The following is a 23,108-nucleotide window of genomic DNA, read 5'->3' as shown; positions in this document are numbered from 1 at the left end:
ACAAATCAATCAATCAATCAATCAATCAATCAAATAAATAAATCAATCATGCCTATTTACTTGGTACTTTTGCTTATCAGAATACTGGGTATTTCAATAAATGAACTATTGTCAAGTGCCTTTTATAATATTTGTACAGATATAAAGAATCTTGAATGAAGAAGGAAGAAATGTTATGAAGGAAAAATACCTTCTCATTGCCTGCCTTTATCAAAGAGGAAGTTGAGTTTTTCTGACTATATATATATATATATATATATATATATATATATATATATATATATTCAGACGAGATTCAGATAACCTGATTCCTGTGCTTTTGATTCGGGCTATTTCTATTATTTCAATTACAAGAGCAGCTAATTTACAATACAAAAGAAAATGCTTTGTTCGCCATTCCTTAAACATTTAGGCTTATAGTATTATGTTTCACTAAAACAGCTTGTGATTATAATGTAATAAGGAATGCATAAAGGAGGCATGTTATGTTCAGGCTGTCTTTGAAGGGAATTATGATGAAAGTGTTTTGCAAAGTTCCCAATAAGTAAGATACAATGCCGAGTATGGTTTACCATACTTGTGAATTCAAGCTTTTCCAAGCCAGTTCTACATGTGCCTCACAGCTGGCTGATGTGTTCCTCTGAATCGGCTAAAGTTCAGATATTTTTTGCGGGGAGGCACGAGTTCTTATCGAAACAACCTTCTGGGAACTGAAATCACCATCACTGGTGAAACTTCCTTTCCCCTAGAAACTGTAACAAGATGATATTAAATATTTACTGACTCACTTTCCAATAAGCCAGGAGGACTGAAAGAGTTGCCATGTGCCCTTAATTTAAAAACTCCTTCAGAGCAGCTTCATATGAATATGAGAGATGTACAGCATGAATAATCTGCACATATATTTAGTTGGTTATTTCAGAATATTGAAAGGTTTTCAAATAAAAGGGAGAAGGGGTAAAAATGATGTTGTGTTATTCAAATGCTAGCCTCTTCCATGAATCTCCGTGAATACAGCTGCTATTATTTCTTCCCAAGTTAGCAGGGGAAATTATCAGGCTAATACAATAGACATTGATAAGTTCATTCTTAAAAGACACTAATGCTGAAATGGGTATGAATTTGATAAGAAGAGCCAGCAGTTATGTACACCACTGATATGTATGTGTACATATTGAAAATATGAAGCTGCCTTATACCAAGCCAGACCATTGGTCTATCTAGCTTAGGACTGTCCTCACGGACTGGCAGCAGCACTCTGGGGTTTCAGCAAGAGGTCTCACCTTGGAGATAACAAAGATTGAACTTTCTCCATGCAAAGCATATGCCACTGAGCTACACTCTGATTACTACAAATTCAATTATTTATTAGATGTATTAGATTTATATCCCGCCCTTCCAGAACGGCTCAGGGCAGTTTACAACAGAATAACTACCACTAAAACCAGTTAACACAGGGGCGTAACTATAATAGGGCAAGGGGAGACAGTTGTCTGGGGGCCCACTGCCTTGGCGCCCCCCCCCCCCAGAGGCAAGTAACATGACTGACTCCCCCAGATGTGCACCCGCCCGGGCTTCCTTTAGAAATTGATGTGAGTGTTAAGACCTGGAACTACCAGAACTTTCTCTAGTCTTTCTCTAGTACTATTAAATGACTTGCATCATCCACAATTTACAAAACCTTTAAAAAAGTAATCTAGGATGATGTTCTATTGTGGCACATAGGAGATACAGATAGATAGATAGATAGATAGATCGATAGATAGATAGATAGATAGATAGATCTATGGTGTGTGTGTTTCAAAATCTTGTCTCTGGGCCCACTCCAACCTTGCTACACCCCTGAGTTAACAATTAAAATCAAAACTATAAAAACAGAATAAAACCAATTAAACATTCAAACAGTTAAAAACCCTGGAAAACCAGGGCAAACATTTAAAACAATTTAAAACAGTTTAAAAACCCTTGAAGGCCATGCCAAACAGATAGGTTTTAAGGCTCTCCTGAAAGACAGTAATGAACTCAAATCATGAATTTCTGCTGGGAGTACATTCCATAAGCCAAGAGCAGCTACAGAGAAGACCCGCCTCTGAGTCGCCACTAGACAAACTGGTGGTAACTGGAGACGGACCTCCTCATATAACTTTAATGTGCAGTAGGGATTGTGCAGAAGAAGGTGCTCTCTAAGATACCTCGGACCTAAGCTGTTCTAGGCTTTAAAGGTAATAACCAGCACTTTGTATTTTGCCCAGAAACATATCAGCAGCCAGTATAACTGTTTCAAGACAGGCATAATGGGGTTGCACTCTCCTTGAAGGAGCAAGTACGCAGCTTGGGGGTACTACTGGACCCGGCTCTGCTTTTGGAAGCTCAGGTGGAGGCGGTGGCCAGGGGTGCCTTTGCACGGCTGCACAGCTGTGTCCCTTTCTCAAGAAGGCAGATCTGGCCATGGTTACCCATGTCTTAGTCACATCACGGCTGGATTACTGTAACACACTCTACGTGGGGCTGCCCTTGAAGAATATCCGGAAACTGCAGCTAGTGCAAAACGCGGCAGCGAGGGTTTTATCCAGAGCTGCCCGATGGGAGCACATCACACCCATTCTGAAAGAGTTGCGCTGGCTGCCAGTTCGTTTCCGGGTCCAATTCAAGGTGCTGGTTTTGACCTCTAAAGCCCTTAATGGTTTGGGCCCGGGATACCTTAGGGACCGCCTGCTTCCAAGGGTTGCTGCCCGCTCGACGAGGTCATCTGAGGGGGCTCTGCTCTGGGTGCCGACAATGAGGGAGGCTTGGTTGTCATGCACACGGGACAGGGCCTTCTCTTTTGCTGCCCCCAGACTCTGGAATGCTCTCCCAGTGGCCATTCGCTCCTCAGACTCCATCAGAGTTTTTAGAAAGCTTGTTAAATCTTGGCTTTTTATCCAGGCTTTTACATGATTGTTTTTATTGCTGCTTCTATGTGTTTTTATCTGTTTATAGTTTTATGCTTGTATTTTATAGATTTTAAATTTGGTTTGCTTTTATATTTTTAGCTTAATATTCTTATTGTCATTTTATTGTATGTTTTTTAACTTTTGTAAACTGCATTGAGATTGTTTTTAATGAAAGGCAGTATATAAATGCAACAATAAATAAATAAATAAATAAATAAATAAATAAATAAATAAATAAATAAATAAATAAATAAAATGGTCTCTCCAGGTTGCCCCAGAGACCAATCTGGGTGCCGCATTTTGAACTATCTGAAGTTTCTGAACTACGTATAAAGGCAGCCCCATGTAGAGGGCATTGCAACAGTCAAGCTTGGAGGTTACCAGCTGATGCACCACTGGTTTGAGGTCATCCTCTTCAAGGAATAGGCGCAGCTGTCAAATCAGTTGGAGCTGATAGAAAGCACTCCTGGCCATGGCCTCCACCTGAGATACCAGGGTGCGGCCTGGGTCTAGGAGTACTCCAAAGCTGCACACCTGCTCCTTCTGGGGGTGTGTAACCCCATCCAGCACAGGAAGATCTAACTCATCCTTCAAATTCTGAGCCCCTACAATGAGCACCTCTGCCTTGCTTGGATTCAGCTTCAATTTATTATCCCTCATCCAGTCCATTACTGCCTGTAGGCAGGCATTTAGAGAATGAGTGCCATTTCCAGAAGATGAAAAGGAGAAGTAGATTTGGGTGTCATCAGCATACTAATAACACGAAGCACCCTCACTCAGCAGTTTCATGTAGATATTAAAAAGCATTGGTGACAGAATGGAGCCCTGAGGGAGTCCATATAACAGCTCCTGTGTTGAGGAGCAACTGTCACCAAGCTCCACCATCTGAAATCTACCCAAGAGATAGGAGCAGAACCACTGCAAAGAAGTGACCCCTATCCCCAACTCCCTCAGGCGATCAAGAAGGATACCATGGTCAATGGTATCAAACGCAGCCAAGAGATCCAGAAGAACCCACAGAGTCACACTCCCTCTCTCCGTTCCCCAGTAAAGGTCATCCATCAGGCCAACCAAGTCTGTCTCAACCCCATAGCCAGCCCTAAAGCCAGTTTGAAATGGATCTAGATAATCAGTTTCCTCCAAAACTGCCTGGAGCTGGTTAGCCACCACCCTCTCAGTCACCTTGCCCAACCAAGGGAGATTGGAGATTGGCCTGTAACTATCCATCATTAAGGGGTCCAGGGACGGCTTCTTAAGGAACGGTCTAACCATTGCATCTTTAATGAATTAATGAGTTATACAAGGAAGCTTGTTATCATGTCATTATGAGTGCTATTGTGATGCAATGGTCCAATCCTAGTTCAATGGCTGCCATTGGAGCTAGTCACTATCTCTTCCAGGACCTTCTGCAGGCACACAGAGAGAGTTCTTATGAGGACAAAATACAAATATCTCCTATGTATATCAGATTGAGCTCCTTGAAGGAAGGGTCAGATACAAATGTGATAAATAATCTAATTCTAAACAATCTAAACCATCTCTCTTTCTCTCCTTCATTCTCCACTTAATCCCATTATGCTGCTGAATGGGTTCCCAACCTTAGGTCCCCAAATGATGTTGGACTACAACTCCTACCATCCCCAGCCACAATGGCCTGCTTTTTTTCTTCCTTTTTGAAAATCCCACAGCTCTCCCATCATTTCTTTGAACAGACTAATCCTTTAAAAATGTTTCCACAGGTTCTCCTTACAATGGCATGTGAGTAAGAGGGATTTTTACATGAGATTCCAAGGCATTCAGAAAAATTTGCAGCAGCATTAGGTCCCAAGAAAGAAGTTTTTATAGTTATATCCTACCCTAGGCCTCACAACACGGTGGTGACAGAAGAAAGAGCCTGCTTTCTTCATAAAATATGGAGATCAAAACATATAGTTGCCTGCTTAAAATATCGCTGCCTACTGAAGACAGATCATCCTGGAGAGAATCTATCTATGTGGTCACTAAGAGTTGACACCCACTTGACAGCACTTAATCAATCAATCAATCAATCAATCAATTCATTTTGTATTTTTAAGATATTATTACTATGTTATATTTTTATTACTGTTTTGTGAGTCCTTTTGGCAAGAAAGATGGCATGGTAATATTTTAAAATGAAAATTTACAACAAAATAAATTCTCAGTCATGCCATCCTTGATATGGAAAGTCCTGCCCAGAGAAGTTCTTTTGGCACCAACTTTGATGTATATTTAGCACCAGGAGAACTCCTCCTTCTTCACCACACTTCTGATGCTACTCCCATCATTCCAATGAGAGTAGCATCAGAAGTGCAGTGACCAACTCCTTAGTAGCCAGGAGCCTCCCCACGTTCGGAAGCAGCACCAGTGGGGTTTAAAGAGCAGCTAGTGCACCTCTTGCTTAGATTGGCAGATTGGTGCACAGAATGCAAGTCTTTAACACTTTGTGCACATCTACCCTACACATCTGTTTCACATCACTTCTGGCTTCCCCTGAAGAATTCTGGGAACTGTAGTTTTGTAAGGGTGCTGAGCATGTTCTGTCACAGATCCATTGCCCACCTGCCCCTGCCTTGAACTACAGTTCCAGGTAAGTGGATAAACTAGTTTAGCAAGTTTAAGGTAGTAGATACACCTCTTCTGTTTTTATAGTTTTGATTTTAATTGTTAACTGGTTCTAATTGTTTTTATTCTGTTGTAAACCACCCTGAGCCATTTTGGAAGGGCAGTATATAAATCAAATCAAATCAAATCAAATCAATAAATAACTCCAGGCCCTGTGGTGGCCCTTACAGACTTTCTACACCAGCTTTGTACTGGGTTTATCTAAAGGCATATCTGAAAACCCCTGCTAACTGAGCAAAGAGACACCTTTTAGTGGTGATTCAATTATATTTAGCAGGGGGAGAGCAACTGACCCTATCCAACCGCAGCACAGCATCCCTCCAGTGGCTGTTGCTGGTATCAGCCTTGTTTTTATTTAGATTGGGAGCCCTTTGGGGACAGGGGACCATCTTACTTATGTATTATTTATTTTTCTGTGTAAACCGCTTTGAGAATTTTGGTTGAAGAGCGGTATATAAATATCTGTACTAGTAGTAGTACTACTACTAGTAGAAGTAGTAGTAGTGTTGGAAGTGAAGGACATGTGCTGTCTCATGTCTCAGTGACAGAGGGGGACAGATTAGTGAGTCAGAGGGCTAGAGGGGGCAAGAGATTGGTCATCCCTTCTCTACAGCTCTATCCCTTTGATATGTAGATTGCTACTCTCAGGGACTTACTTACTTACTTCCTGCCTTGCCACTTCCTCTTCCTCTTCCCCTTTCTTTTCCCTTGCAAAACCCACGCTCCTCTCTCCATGCACCATGTGTGCAGAGATGCAGAAACCATCTCTCTGCATCCAGCTAGCTAGCTAGATTAGAGATACTATCTCTCCACTTTACTATCTACAGTGGAGTTCACTAATGAAAACTCCTTATATTTATTTGAAACTATGAACTGGCTCCAAGTTTATTTTACTCTCAGCATACACGCATGCCTAGGCAGACTCCACTGTGTTTTGCGTCTGTGCACTCTGCTGTAATAGAAGGGTATCTCTTACCAGACAGAATTCCCAACAAGTAGTAGTAGTACACATTTAAAGCTGTTTAAAAGTCATTCCTTCTCCATTAGAACTGTAATTCTGTGAGGAGACAAGGAATATCTAATTGAAAATTCTCAGCACGCTCAGCAATTTTAAATTTTCAAAATTCTTTGTGGAAAGTTATGACACTTGCAATTGGTGTAAAACTGCTATGTTTGTAGTATAAATATTCCTTTAAGATGCTTGCAGATTTACTTTAAAAAAAAAGTTAGTCTAGTGTCAGCCATGCTGATTTAGCACTTCTGGAGATGTTGGCTCATTATTCATGGCATTTGTAAATGAATTTCTTGGAGCTACTGAATGTGTTTCAGCAAAGTGATTAAATTAAACACACACAGAGTAAAAGGGGAGTAAATTTTCAGTTAAACAGAGCAGAAAGTGCACGTGTTTGTTACTTTTGGCTTTAGCAATACCAAAGCAGCTTTACAAACTTCATAAAATGCATGTCTGCTTTTTAATGACTATAAAATATATAGCCCACAACAGAAGCAACTGTCTTTCAGGAGTGTGTGGTTTTGAAATATATATATCCACCCAAGTGTTATTTCTTGCACTATCTTTTGCTGACAGCCAAGGTGTAGTAGTGTCATTTTTGGACTCCATTCTCTGTTCCTTCTCACGTGGCTGTTTTGGGTTTGCATTTTCCACAGTCTGTAGTCAAAAAACTAATCAGTTCTAGTCATGAGGTGATTCTGTAACATTTAAGACGAAACTCTACACAGCTATAATCTGCTATGTAGTTTCTATATTTATTCTTCAACATTTCAAATATGTGCCAGGAAGGTCATCGGTTATAAATGCTAGCTTTGATTCAGTATGGCATTAGAAAATAAAAAGGGCCAGCTTGTGGTGGTGATTTCCTTTGGTGAACTATACACAATTCTGTTTAGCCTTTTCCTGCTGATAAAAAGGGGGCAAGGGTGTCATACCAGAAAAGCATAAACCTGGTTCAGCCATTTACTGATGGCAACAAGCTTCACATCATGGAGGGATGGAATGACCCCACCCCACCCCACTCATGCAGTAACTAAAGTATGATCTGGGCACTCTATGTGGGAGGCCACTCTGCAACAAACAAGTTCAAAAGTTCCCCACAGAACTATAGGCATGTTAATATTATTATTATTATTATTATTATTATTATTATTATTATTATTATTATTTATTAATAGTGCTTAACATACTTTGTAATATGACGCATGCAGTGGAATTTAGCCAAATGGAGATGTGCAATTTTATTTATTTATTTATTTGTCAAATTTATACCCCGTCCAAACTTATGTCTCTGTAAATTTTTGAACTGGTGCAACACTGGTGCAACTCTTGAGCAACTGCACAAATGTTATGCTATTATTTATTTATTTATTCAATTTATATACCGCCCTTCCAAAAAAGGCTCAAGGCAGTTTGCAACAAAATAAAAGCAATTAAAACCAGTTAGCAATTAAGATCAAAACTATAAAAACAGAATAAAACCAATTAAACATTCAAACCGTTTTTTAAAACCCTGGTAAGCCAGGGCAAACATTTAAAACATGATGTTCCACCGCATGTGTAACATTGTGCAGTATGTCAGCCAGTAATAACGATGCTGCTGCTGCTGCTGATGATGATGATGTGTGTGTGTGCATCTATTGTACTGTCTTGAAGTCACCTGCAGCTTTCTATCTATTTTTATACCATTTTAACACAATTTTCAAGAAAAGAAGCGGAGCAGTACATTGCACACCTCAGACTTCTTTAACCTGAAGCAATGTGAAAATGCTCTTCATGGCGACCCTTTGGCCTATGGAATCCTGCAGGGCCCAGTCTTGTTTCACATGCTGTTTTAACATCTACTTAAACCTCTGGGGAGGTTTGCCTGTGTTAAGGCTTCACCAATATACTGATATAACCAGCTCTATCTTCCTTTGTCAACTGATCCTAGGGAGGAGGTGATGGGCTAGATAATCCAGTCAAGATAGTGGCCCTGTTCATCAATAGGAAAACTACTTAGGGTGAGGAGATTCATCCAGTACTAGAAGAGCTGCACCCCTCCAAAATAACAGATACTCAATTTAAAGATTCTGCTTGACCAGGCTTTGCTCCTATATGCTCGGATAGTGCCTGTGGCCAGGGTTGCTTTGCACAGTTTCGGCTTGTGTACCAGCTGCACCCCTTTCCTGAGAAGGCTGATCTGGCCTTAATCATATCTCTTCTGAATTCTTGCAATGCTCTCTGTGTAGGACTCCCCTTGAAAAATATCTGGAAATTTCAGCTATTGCAAAATGCAGCAGCCTGGGTTCTTTCTGGAACCACCCACTGGAAGTATATCACTCCCATTTAAGAGAGCTGTGTTGGCTGATAATTTGTTCCTGGGTCCAATTCAAGGTGCTGATTTTGACCTTTAAAGCCCTTAACAGTTTGTGCCCTAGATATCTGAGGGACTGTCTTCTCCCAAATTTTTCTGCCCACCTAACAAGGTCATGGCAGGAGGCTGTTCTGCATGCCAGTGCTTCAAGAGGCTCAATTGGCATGTACGTGGAACAAGACTTTCATAGATTGCCCCCAGACTCCAGAACACCTTTCCTGGGGATGTTCAATGTTGCCCTCTCATATTGCCTTCAGGAGTCAGGTAAAGATAACTTTGCTTGCCTGAACTTGCAGCCAACAGGATGTTGTGCTGCTTTTTGCACTTCTGCTCTCTGTGCTTGATTGTTTTATTTGTGCTTTTATTATTGTGTTTCTTTTTTTAAGGATTTTATGGCTTTTAAATGTTTACTATTTTTTTCTGCACATCACCTTGGAGTAATGTATACATAATGTATACATAAGTATGCATACCTACATGCTGTACCTACATACACGTAATGAAACACATAGATCCTGAAGGCAGAAAAATGGTGCCCAATCTATACATTGCTCCCAAAGTGTCTACTCTGTATTGTTTTTAGAAAGGGTCAGCCCTGAAGCAAACTGTGTGAGAGAAATGAAAATATATTTATCAATATCCTCATCAAACCTACTAAATTTCATACAAATAATAGTCTTCATCGAGCTACTCCCATTGCATAAAGACAACTCTTGTACAGCCATGTGGGTGGAAAAATCATCACAAATCCCCAAATCGGTACCTTTTGGGATTGTTTTTACTACTTTGGATATGTGGAGCAGAGTGCTATAAAAACTCGGAAAAAGCTACCAAAGGAGCCAACTTTCTTCTTTAACCCTTTGGCACTGAGGGAAAAGTGTCTGGAAATCTTGACTTCTAGTGTCAAACATATCAAAACAAAACAAAAAATAGCTCACCACCTTTGAAAGTTGGCAAAAGAAATGGAGAACATAAAAGCTGTGAAAATGAGGCTAGAAAAAAATAAATAAGAATGAGGGGTTGGCTCTAGAAAAGCAGGTCTTCCTGAACTTAAAAGAAATATAGAGCAAGCACTCTGAAAGAAAACAGTACTGGTCAAGGACCCGCTTACTGATCTCCACAGGCCCTGACAAAGATCCTGGCGGCACCACCCAGGCAGGGAGATGACCCAGCCCTGCTACCAAGCAGGACTGCTCCAACGCTACCAGGATGGGCATGATGCATGCCCGATGGGCAGGAAGCCCACCAGGCCAGCCAGCCAGCAAACTCAGGTCAGGCAGTTGCGAGCAGGACTGCACCAGAACTGACCAGCCACTCAGCCTGACCCACCCTGCTGGCAGAGCACAGGAAACTCCACAGGCAACCAGGGAAGCAGCAGTTCAAAGGGGAAAGGATAGAGAGCAGCAGGCCACCGAAGAGTAGGAGGGGCAGCAGAAGGGGAGGAAACAAAGGGTGGGGCTGGCTGGAAGCTGTGGTAGTGGGGCCAATGAAAAGGAGTTTGGGGCACTGGTGAGGAGGTCAACAACACTGAGGGAACTCAGGACCTCTAGTGAGAGGCTGAGCTAAGTGCAGACCAGTGGCTGGAGGAGTAGCAGGGTGCCTTAAAGCCCCTACCCAGCCCTCTGAGACTGAGAACAGACTGGCAGGTCTCCACAACTGCCCTTCAGGATTAAACCAAACATGGCATTAACCAAAGGGTTGTCACCAAAAACCTCCAACCCTCAATGTCCAGTTTTCCTTTCAAGTGACATCCATTACACAGTATCTCTGAGATACTACTGTATTTTTGTATTGTTTTACTGCTACAAATTATTATTCTATATTTTCCCCCAGAATTCTAGTGACTGATTGATTGATTAAGTGCCATCAAGTCGGTGTCGACTCTTACCAACCACATAGATAGATTCTCTCCAGGATGATCTGTCTTCAACTTGGCCTTTAAGGTCTCTCAGTGGTGCATTCATTGCTGTCGTAATCAAGTCCATCCACCTTGCTGCTGATTGTCCTTTTCTTCTTCTTTTTCCTTCAACTTTCCCCAGCATTATGAACTTCTCAAGGGAGCTGGTTTTTTGCATAATGTGTTCAATGTATGATAGTTTGTGCCTGGTCAACCTATCTGGATTCTAGTACCAGAAAGAAAACTGGTAGCCTTCAGGGGGCTTCAGCGTTTCATAAATGAAGACCAAATCCGATGTCAAATTTATTTATTTATTTGATTGATTGATTGATTGATTGATTTATATACCGCCCTTCCAAAATGGCTCAGGGCGGTTTACAATTAAAACAGTAAAAGCTAAAGCAAGTTAAAAACAATATAGCCACAATTAACAATTTAAAAACATTTTAAAACAACAATTAAACAATTTACAGTAATTAAAAACCCCAAAATTGGGTTAGAATTTAAAAACCCTGGAAAGCCAAGCCAAAGAAATACGTTTTAAGGGCTCTCCTGAAGGCTAGTAGAGAATTCAAATTACGGATTTCCGCAGGGAGCGCATTCCACAGCCCCGGAGCAGCTATAGAGAAGGCCTGCCTCTGAGTCGCCACCAGACGAGCTGGTGGCAACTGGAGACAAACCGCCTCAGATGACCTTAATGTGCGGTGGGGATTACGCAGAAGAAGGTGCTCTCTAAGGTAACTCGGACCTAAGCCGTTCAGGGATTTAAAGGTATATCGGCAGTCAGTGCAATTGTTTCAAAATAGGTGTAATATTGTCCCTCCGGGTTACCCCAGAGACCAATCTGGCTGCTGCATTCTGAACTAATTGAAGTTTCCGAACTACGTACAAAGGCAGCCCCACGTAGAGTGCATTGCAATAGTCAAGCCGGGAGGTTACCAGCTGGTGCACCACTGTTTTGAGGTCATCCTCCTCAAGGAATGGACGCAGCTGTCGAATCAGCCGAAGCTGATAGAAAGCACTCCTGGCCATGGCCTCCACCTGAGAAACCAGGGTGAGGCCTGGATGCAGGAGTACTCCCAAGCTGCGCACCTGCTCCTTCTGGGGGAGTGTAACCCCATCCAGCACAGGGAGTTCTAACTCACTCCTCAGATTCTGAGCCCCCACAATGAGCACCTCCATCTTGCTTGGATTCAGCTTCAATTTGTTCTCCCTCATCCAGCCCATTACTGCCTGTAGGCAGGCATTTAAAGAGTGAGTGCCATTTCCTGAAGATGAAAAGGAGAAGTAGATTTGGGTGTCATCGGCATACTGATAACACCCAGCACCAAATCTCCTGATGACCTCACCCAGCGGTTTCATGTAGATATTGAAAAGCATTGGTGACAGAATGGAGCCCTGAGGGACTCCATATAATAGTTCCTGCTTTGAGGAGCAACTGTCACCTACCCGAGAGATAGGAACGGAACCACTGCAAATCAGTGCCCCCTATTCCCAACCCCTCCAGGCGACCCAGAAGGATACCATGGTCGATGGTATCGAACGCCACTGAGAGATCCAAGAGGACCAACAGAGTCACACTCCCTCTGTCGATTCCCCAGTAAAGGTCATCCATCAGGCCAACCAAGGCCGTCTCAACCCCATAGCCCATTCTAAAGCCAGTTTGAAATGGGTCTAGATAATCAGTTTCCTCCAAAACTGCCTGGAGCTGGTTAGCCACCACCCTCTCGATTACCTTGCCCAGCCAGGGGAGACTGGAGATTGGCCTATAACTATCCATCGCTGAGGGATCCAGGGTAGGCTTCTTAAGAAGAGGTCTAACTATTGCCTCCTTCAAACAAGGAGGCACCCTACCCTCCCCCAGCGATGCATTTATGATATTAACTAGGCCATCTCCAACAATCTCTCTGCTAGATCGAAGCAGCCAGGTCGGGCAAGGATCCAGAGAACAAGTGGTAGGCCGTACCACTCCAAGCAGCTTGTCCACGTCATCAGGAGTCACAGATTGAAACTGATCCAACCTAACACTGCAAGAGGGATTGCTGGATACCTCCCTCACAGACCCCGCAGAAATAGTGGAGTCCAAGTCGGCCCGAATACAGGAGATTTTATTTGCAATGAACCCACTAAAGGCGTCACAGCAGAGTGTCTCCGGGAGCTGATTTGGGGCAGAAGGAGCAGAGATTATACTCCTCACCACCCGGGATAACTCTGCCATACGTGAGCCCGCAGACGCAATGCGCGCTGACCAAAAACACTTTTTTGCTGAGCGCACTGCCATTACATAAGTCTTCAAGTGGGTTCTATGCTGCATCCTGTCAGATTCGAGCCGAGTTCTCCTCCACTTGCGTTCCAGTCGCCTACCAAGCCGCTTCATCCCCCGCAACTCCTCTGTATACCAGGGGGCCATCTTAGAAGCAGGCCTGGAGGGACGCTTAGGAGCGATACTATCTACTGCCCTGGTGAGTTCTCTATTCCATGTTCCCACCAGGGCATCGACAGAATCACCGGCTGCACCAATATCAAAACCCTCCAAGGCCTTTTGGAAACCTACTGGGTCCAGCAGCCTTTTTGGGTGGACCATCCTAATCGGTCCATCACTCCTGCAGGGGTGGATTGTGACCATGATACCAACCTTAACCAGGTAGTGATCCGTCCATGACAATGGGGTAACCACCGGATTCCCCACCCACGGAGCACCCCCCTGATCCGAACAGAAGACCAAATCCAGTGTGTGGCCGGCAACATGAGTTGGTTCAAAAATTAATTGGGATAGGCCCATAGTTGTCATGGCCGCTATGAACTCCTGAGCTGCACCAGACAAGCCAGTCCCAAAGTGGATATTGAAGTCCCCCAGCACCAAAAGCCTGGGGGACTCCAACGCCAACTCCGCGACCAACTCCGTCAGCTCAGTTAGGGAGTCAGTTGGGCAGCGGGGTGAATGGTACACCAACAGAATCCCCAATCTATCCCTAGTTCCCAACCTCAAGAATACACACTCAATATAGGTCAACTGTCTCACAGGGGCCCTGGTAAGGGAGATAGTATTTTTATGGACCACAGCCACTCCACCCCCCCCCCCGCCCACTTCCCCTAACCTGCTGCACAACAGAGTAACCTGGAGGGAGAAGCTGAGCCCACACTGGGCCACTCGCTTCCCCCAACCAGGTCTCAGTTATACATGCCAGGTCAGCTCCCTCATCCATGATTAGATCATGAACAATTTCAGTCTTGTTTTGAACTGACCTGGCATTACAAAGGAGCAAGGTCAGGCTCTGTGGGTAGTTGGTGCTGCTCCCCAAGGCCTGAGAGTTGTCAGAATAGTTGGAAGTAGAAATAGTTACTAAATTACTAATTTCTCTTCCCCTGTAACGGCCAGCTGTTCTGCCAGCGCCAATTCTTCTATTCCCCACCACTACAGCGATAGCTGCCCCAAGGCTGCCAGGAGCACCCCCTGCATCCTCCTCCTCAGGAGAGCCCAAACACATCTCAACAACTAGGGCTGGCACAACTCAGGGCAATAAAAACAGCACATGTCCCAAAAAACTCCACCCACCCACAAAAGAACCATCCCCCAGCCCTCAGTCCCACCCCCAAAGGCCCGGCCCCCTTTGGCGGGCGGCTTTGGCAGCCGCCTACAGGCAGGCCACCGGCCACGCCGCCAGCGTGTCTTCAGCAATATTTATAGGTCTTAAAGCTTCCCAGCAGCCCCCTCTGCCACAAAGGACTGCTGGCCAACACAGGTGTTGGTTGTCTATTTTGAAGACAGCAAGCTGGCAGGCAGCTCCTCGTCAGGGCAAGATGGTAACAGAAGCCCAGAGGGGCCAGATGTAAAATCCGAGCGGTGGAGGGAAGGAGGGGGGAAGGGAGGAACCAGCAGCCAGACCCTCAAACCTTTCAAATGACACTACAGTGCTATTCATGTTCAGTAAACACAGAAAATGGGGAGTGACCAAATGCCATGTCCTGATGTCAATGTGCCAGGGGCTCTGTTCTCGGGTAGCTCCATATTCAGCATTTGTCTGCAAGGGTCTTTTGACATGTGCTGTTGGGTCTATGCAGGGCTCCTCTCCATGCTGCTGATGGCCATGGTCCCCAAACCACCTGAAATCTGGAATATCGGGATCCATAAAATTGAGGTTTCGCTGTATCTTCAAGGGTAGCCCCATGTAGAGCACTTTGCAGCAATCTAGATGGGAAGTTGCTAAAGAATGGATTATGGCAACCAAATCTTCCTTTGAGAGGAAAGGCTGCAGGCATCCAAAACACCCTTGGCCATGAGTTCAAAGAATGCTGTCAAGGGATGTTGAGACAGAAGTGTAAAAAAGGAGAATGCACTGTCCAAATTCTATCCAACATTGGCAGGTTCAGGAGACATGGAAGAGACAGAGGTACTGGGAGTGTGCACTCACCAGGAACTAGAGGTTTCCTCCTACTTACTTGTTGCTGTGATGTGTGAAGCCACCCACTGTTAGAAAAATCACACTAATTCCATAGCATTAAAAATCATATTCACTCCATCAAGCGTTATTGATGCCTTAATTATGAGAACAAAATGAAAGTTTTTTTTTAATGAGTTAGAGAGACATAGCATTCTTATCTGTACTTTAGAAGTAAACCATTGGAAGCTGCCCCAAGACTTAGATGGCATGTGAGAAAAACAACAACAAAAACTAGGTTACCGCAATTGTGACTGTGATCTGCAGGTGTGTCCCAGGATCACAGACAGAGCAGCTGGAAGGTCAGGAAATTGCTAGTTGTGCTTCGGAACATACCATATAATAAATATGAACTAAAATGAAACCATCTCTTCCCCTTGGAAAAAAATCAAAAGCTTTTGCTCAACCTCCTAATCAACAAATTGTATAGTTGACCTTGGGTGAATTTTTAGCAATTGCACTCTTCCTTCAAATTATATTTCGCTTAGAGAATTTATAGTACAATTGTATCTTTGATTTGTTTTCTCCTTCTAGCCAAAATAATCCACTTCTTTGTTAACTGTAAACAAATGTTAACATAATTTTACTTCAGTTTTTACTAAAAAGAAATCCTTATGTAAAGTTATATATTTATATATGTACAATTTTATTTTATATAGATAAAATTAGAGGTGACTGACAACAGAGATAGATAGAGGAATTTATTGGTTACACATTTCTGCTTCTTCCTTCATCAGCAACTGCTGGTTTTAAAAGTAGCAAAATTATTTATGCATAATTATATATCCTCCTGTGAAAAATTAAGAAGATGGAAAAGGGCTTCCTCATCCTTTATATCTTTTTGCTTCTTTGAGCTCAAATGCTACTTTTTTCCTTTCTCTCTACCAGTTGCAGGGGAGTAACAGCAGGAGAGAGGGCATGCCCTCAACTCTTGCCTGTAGGCTTCCAGCGGCATCTGGTGGGCCACTGTGCGAAACAGGATGCTGGACTAGATGGGCTTCCTTGGGCCTGATCCAGCAGGGCTGTTCTTATGTTCTTATGGAAGCAATGGAGAAGGCCCATCCCTGAGTAGCCACCAGACAAGCCAGTGGTAACTGCAGATGAACTTCTCCAGATGATCTTAATGGGCGGTGGAGTTCATGGTGAAGAAGACGTTCTCTTAAATACCCTTAAATACCTCTTAAATAAGACATTTATTTTAAACTATATGGACAAGTATGTTCCACATGTTGGATGGATGTATTCATTATCTGCATTATTGATGTTAAGTATGTATTGTATCTTTTTTAGTTACTGATCATTGACCATAATAAAGATTTTGAATTTGCATATAGGTCAGAGGTGGAACTTGCTGCAATGTTCTTTCCACCTCCCCAATGCATCTTTATTCCACCCAGAACAAACATCTGGAAAGGGCTTTCGTGTCTGCAAAAGTAGTGGCTAAGTTAAGAACAGGACTCAGTGGAAAACTCCAGATGTGTGTCTCCCACCTCCTGGAATGGAGAGGTGGGGAGAAAAGCCTCACTTGCACTATTTCTGCTTGCCATGCCGCTGTTAAAGGCACAAGAATAGGAGCAGTAAAAAAGAGTTGGCAACCTTTCTTTAGCTCTCACAACACTCCGTGCAGAATATACCGTGCAGGAGGCCATCATGCTGTTGCATCTTGCTTCAACACTGCAGCACAAAAGCAAATGTAGAGCCAGCCCAACAGTGCCTGTCCAGTTTTATCCCCTTTCTTAAAAGCCAGCTGCACTGCTGAACCAAACTGTCAGTCACTACTGCAGTCAGCCAGTCTCTGGGAAATGAAGGGAGAATAGTAAGAGTTGGGAAACAAAATCCTTCCTTTCCTATTAAATGAGGTGAAGACATTGGGGAACAATGCAAATAGGAACATTTGTTCAGAACTTTGACGGCTGCTAAGATCCTTACCTTAAGCCTTCCAGTGGTCATGCCCATTAAGGATATACAACATGTTGATCCTTTGCTTATAAGCTTGTAAAGAGAAGGAAAGGGAGAAAGGAGGAGGGAGGCCAAGGGAGACCACTGAAGATTAGAATGCCTAGCAAATTTCAGCAGACCAAAAAATGCTGTTTTTATAAAGCACAGTATTCTGCTTTAAACGTGTTACCAAAAGCAATGCTTTGTTTTCACTTTTGACCGGTATGTTTAAGTAACACCCAAGCAACACTAGAGATTTTCGCTTTACCCTATTTTTTAATTTGTGGTTTTTGTATTTGGCATTTTGGTTTTCAGTGGGTTTTTTTGTTTATTTGTTTAATTAAAAATCTTCATCTATGTATCCCTCCCCCCCTTTTTTTACTCAGGGTTGGCATTGTAGGAGAAATAGCAGAAGAGTCAATGAAAAACCCCTACCTTCCATTCTATGCAGTTTTATGCCAGTTAGCAGCCATTGTTTCCCTAATCTGTTGCTGACTTAATGAATTTTAAAAATATATTGCCTGATCCCAGCCAATCAGGGATTACATAGCAACATGATTATGTCATAGGCCATGCAGCCATGTGACATTTGCTGTAAAATGGCATCACTAAGGGTAAACAAATCTCTTGTGTTGCCCTAGGTCTGTGTGCGAGATGAAGGGAAGAAACACATCCCTGTTGCCTGGTCAATCAAGCCGACACTTCCTTTTTGGTGGGCTCTACTGCAGGTCATTTCATTGCACATTCCAACGCTTATCCAAAATGTTTTGAAATTGAACAGTTTATCCTTAATTCTGGCCAGATATCCCAAAGGCAACTGATGATCTCATGAATCCTGAACTATACCTCACCCCACATCTTACAGATGTGGGTTGTGTATCTTCTCTCCTTTTTCTTCTTCAGGTACCCCTTCTTCTACCTCCACCCACCCAGCAGATAAATATTCAAGCCACCTAGGTTGCTCTAGTGCAGGCAGGCCTGCAACCCACTAAGCCAAACACCTCTCACCAGACATGTCTGAAAGCCTCAGAAGTCAATAAGATTGTTCACATGACCATTTGGGGGTGGGTTGGAGGGCAGGTGAGCTCCTGCTCTGTCTTCAGCAGAAGAGCAGCTTTTCTGTTTGGGTCTGCAAACCTAGGAAACATACAATCAAGGCAGCCACTGGGCTCATTGCCAGGCTGCAAGCCTCACTCCTCCATGGAAAGTCCTCCAAGGGTGACTCTGCCTTTCCAGCATGCTTTGCATTGCCAGCCGACTGGAAAGTTTCATGACATCAGTGGCTGCTCTCCCATTGGCCAAGAAAGGAGCAGAAGGTGGGCGCAGCTCTGCCAAAGCTACTCCTGTTTCAGGGTCATACTGTGTGCTTTGCAGACTACTGTTTCCATTGACAGCAGCCACTGTAGCCTCAGCTCTCTATGGTTGCCATGCAGGGGAGGGAGGGCAGGGTGCTGTTTGAACATGTAGAAGAGGTGTTAGAGAAAATTACTTATATAGCAGAGCATTTCAGGAGCTAATTCACTCCCATTACAGCAGACATTAACAGAGTCTCAGGGGCAGCTTGTAAATGATAAGCATGGAGATTCATGTAAGGTTAAACTAATCTGCTTTATTCAGAAGTCCATGATGATAGAAAAGACCTATATACAACATCTGGCTACATGTTGGTCAGAGAGAGACCTATAGAAGCATTGTGCTCTGAGAAAGAGCTAGAAGCATTCTGGGGAGAAGAAGGAGGAGGAGGAGGAGGAAGTCACTCGCAGGAACTTCCTGAGTACATTCTATCCATAGAGGGGCCATAGAGGCAGGCAGAGATAAACAGGAAAGAGAAGGAGACTCTATCTATCTCTACTCCCAATGCCCCTAGTGGTCAATAGGGTTACCGGTTCAAAAGGTCGATGCCATCTGGAGCTAGAGCTCCAACAAGAGGCACATCAGTTCTCATGATCAAAGAATCAAAGTAGAAGGGCTGTCGTCTCCTCTACCTACAGTTAAACACTGGGTACAAAAGCTGGGTAGCTCCACTAAAAACAACCTGGGCTGGAGGGATTTGAGTGGATTCTGACAATCATGCAAATATAGCTAGCTCACCTCCTCCCCTAATTTTAACAGTTGTGTGAACCAGCCTAATAAGCCTCCTGTTTTTATTACCTGTTTAGGATTGCAAAAACAGTAGCTAGCAAGCCTTCATACAAGGCTGATGGGAGGCCTTGTCCCTGGTGGGTTGCAGGGTGTGTAGGTCTGCTGTAAGGCCAGCCTCCTGTCTCCCTTGAAAAGATTCTCTTGGTGGAATTCAAACCATCCATGCTCCAGAGAAATGCAGCTTATATCTTAGAAGGAAAGGATTTTGAAAGAAAGGCCATATTTGCAATGCAATTGAATCAGATGAGATGGGAAGTGATTATGGCATGAATAGGGTATTCATGAAAGACAGAGAAAAGGCAAAGACAAATTCCAGCAATTTCACTGGAGTGGTGACAGGTGGACTTAAAGATCAGGGAAATGAAAGAGGAGCTGGGAGGGGGTGGGGACAAGGTCTTGAGACAAGGATGACTCTCCAGTTTATGGATTTAGGCACAAATTAGAGGGCTAACTTTCTAGAGTCAGGCACTCTTAGAATAAAAGTTACATTCAGGCCTAGTTAGATAGACATATTGATCTGGCTTTATTTAATAGGAACTTTAGACATCAGATGAAAATGTGAGACAGATTAACAGGGTAAGTGATACATTTGATTAGCAAAATCAGCCAGTCAGCAGCTTTGGCACTAGCAACTTTAGCTCAGGTTGAATATGTTGCAGAGTCACTTTTGCTTGCATTTCTTTCACTAAAGAATGACGACTCTGGGAAACAATAACAGGAGCACTGTTGCTTTGTAACCTCATATTATACAAAGGAGCTCAGTACACAGGAAGCTGCCATACCAAGCCTGACCATTGGTCCACCTAGCTCAGAATTGCCTACACTGACTGGCAGCAGCTCACCAAGGTTTTAGGCAGGAGTATTTCCCATACCATGGATAGAACCAAGGATCATCTGCATGCAAAGCAGGTGCTCTTCCACTTGGTTATTATGGTCCTTCAGCGTCCTACATAGGTGAAGTTATCCCCCTTTATACTCACAACCCTGATAGGTAGGTTAGGCTGAAAGAAAGTGACTGACCCAAAAGTGGGCTTCATGGCCCAAATATAGAGAGGAACTTGGATCTCCAATTCCAGCACTCTTTGCACCATATGACCAACTCCGCTATTCTTCAGCAAAACAGAATCTAGGGGTACTAATAATCTGAATACCTGATCCTTCAAAGCAAAGAGATGCCCTTCCATAGTATGCAAAGAATAGACCAGAGAAATGAACCATGGGAAGACACAGCGGGCCACTTCCTCTGTGGATGTGTACTTTAAGCTCAGGGGAGCCTTTAGTGATTGTTCCTAGTGTGCTTTGGCACACTACTGACTAGGTCTGTGAACGAATGCAAAAGCTGGAATCAGGTCTGACCCGATACAATCCAACCCCACAAATGTTGGTTCAGGGTACTTTGGACCTATCTGAATTTTGGAGTCAGGATTGGGATTGGGATGGGAGTCAAGGTCAAACAAAACATCTTTAAAATGTTTGAAAAGTAACCATGGATACTCATTGTGAACCCGGAAGAAAAGTAACATAACACCAGAGAGTTGCAGGGGAAATGATGTAACATCAGAGAATCCAAAGGGAAGTAATGTAACAGAGAATTGCAGTGAAACCTGGAAATCACTCGTTTCAGCTGCCTGTGAGTAAAAAATTGACTAAAACCTTTTATTTTTTTAAAAAAGAAGATATGCACAGGCAGGTAGGCAGGCAGGCAGATAGAGGGCAGGAGATGGAGTCATACATACCCAGCCGTAATAACGTAAAAAGAGAGAAAAGAGCAGACTCTTGCCACCATTTGGAGCTCCAGAAAGCTCCAATTTTAACCAAACGGGGTTGGAAAAATCCGATCCAAGCTTGGCTGTGCACGTTCGGGTTCAAACTATCTCCAAACCCCTCTGATTCAGGTAAAAATCAACCTTATTTTGCATAGGCCTACTACTAACTTGCATGATTCCTTATTCTGGGGTGAAAGAGAAGTGAGCCCATTTTCCTGATCTTGCCTTAAGTGTGTGACTGTTTCTTTCTTATGACTAAAATCCTTCTTTTTACATTTTAAAAAAATGATTCTGTACCTTTAAGACCTGAACAACAAACAATTGACAAATGCATGGGGAAGGATAGCTTTGGTTGCTCTTCTGTGCGCTACCTCCCTCCAAGCCATAGGTGGCGCCAGAAGAGGACAAGTGCTGCCCAGACAAATAGCTCACCACCCTGCCACATCCCCTAACTAGACCATGCAATAGCCTGAGGGAAAGGCAATTTTTACTTTTCTTAATCCTCAGCTATATATAAAGAACACTTCCCCATCAGTTCATGTCCTCTTTAAGATAGGAAGAACACTTGTTTGAAATTATCATTCCTTGTTTTTCTTTCCGAAATTGAACATGTGACAAAGTATGTCCCCCTTCCCAGAAAAGAGCCCCTGGTGGCGCAGTGGTAAAACTGCCGCCCTGTAACCAGAAGGTTACAAGTTCGATCCTGACCAGGGGCTCAAGGTTGACTCAGCCTTCCATCCTTCCGAGGTCGGTAAAATGAGTACCCAGAATGTTGGGGGCAATATGCTAAATCATTGTCAACTGCTTAGAGAGCTCCGGCTATAGAGCGGTATATAAATGTAAGTGCTATTGCTATTGCTAAATACACTGTGTCCCTTGTGCCGCCTTTTGCTTTCTGCTGTTGCCTGTCTGGAGCTTGGCAATCAGTTCCACATAACGCTGGCTACCCCCATCTGAATGGGTCAAACAGTACAAAAGTAAAATAAGTGCCTATCTCTAGAAGACAGCACTTCCTAGCACCAACTACTGATTCTAATGACATCACCATCTAATTACCTCCTGAAACAGACATCTCCTGGGTGTCTGACTTGCATTTGAAATGTGAATGAACTCAACACCTCACTCAGTAAGGATTCCTCTTTCCCAACCTTTTCCCTTTTCTCTTTAGAGAATCTGAAATCCTCTCCATCACATATTCTTAGTATGAAGAAGGGTTACAAGAAGACAAAAAAAACATGCATTTGTTTCCATTTTCACCAACAAGTTGGCCCCGTCACAGTTAGCCCAACTTCTATTTTATTTATTTATACTCGATTTTTCAGCTAAGATACTAAGATTGAATGGTGGCATTTCTGGCAGACTTTCTGAATCTCTTGATGTTGATGGCACAGTCCAGATTCTAAGCCAGGGGTGGCTAACCTGATGCTCTCCAGCGGCCGTTGGACTACAACTCCCATAATCCCCAACTGTATTGCAACTGAGGATGATGGGGATTGTACTCCAACAACAGCTGCAGAGCCTCAGGCTGGCCAGCCCTGTTTTAAGCTCTTCTCTCCCAAGGGAAGGAGCACAAGGAACTGAAAATGCCCTTCAAGCCTTTGTTATCATGTGAAGCAAGAGGCATTCAGTTTTACTCAGGCACACCTTTGGAGACCAGATCTGCTGTCTGCCTTCTTCTATGTTTTAATGTGCTTTCTAATGGCATTTTGAATGTATTTTAATTGTGGTTTTGCATTTTAAATCTATTTTATATTATATTGACTTGTTTGATTTTTTAAAAAATGCTGTGGACTGCCTGTTTTAATGAAAGATGGTATAGAGGTATACAAATAAATAAATAAATAAATCCAACATTTAGCATTGCTTAACTAATACTACATGCTGTTGATTGCTGGTTTAGTGCAGGGCTATGGAGATTGAGCTACTCTTCCCTGGTTCAATTTCAGCTCTGCCAGAAGTTATAAACAAGCCACTCCCTCTTA

Source organism: Hemicordylus capensis, chromosome 3 (genome assembly GCF_027244095.1).
Source record: "Hemicordylus capensis ecotype Gifberg chromosome 3, rHemCap1.1.pri, whole genome shotgun sequence".
Lineage (NCBI taxonomy): Eukaryota > Metazoa > Chordata > Lepidosauria > Squamata > Cordylidae > Hemicordylus > Hemicordylus capensis.
Note: the sequence above shows the minus strand (reverse complement) of the source record.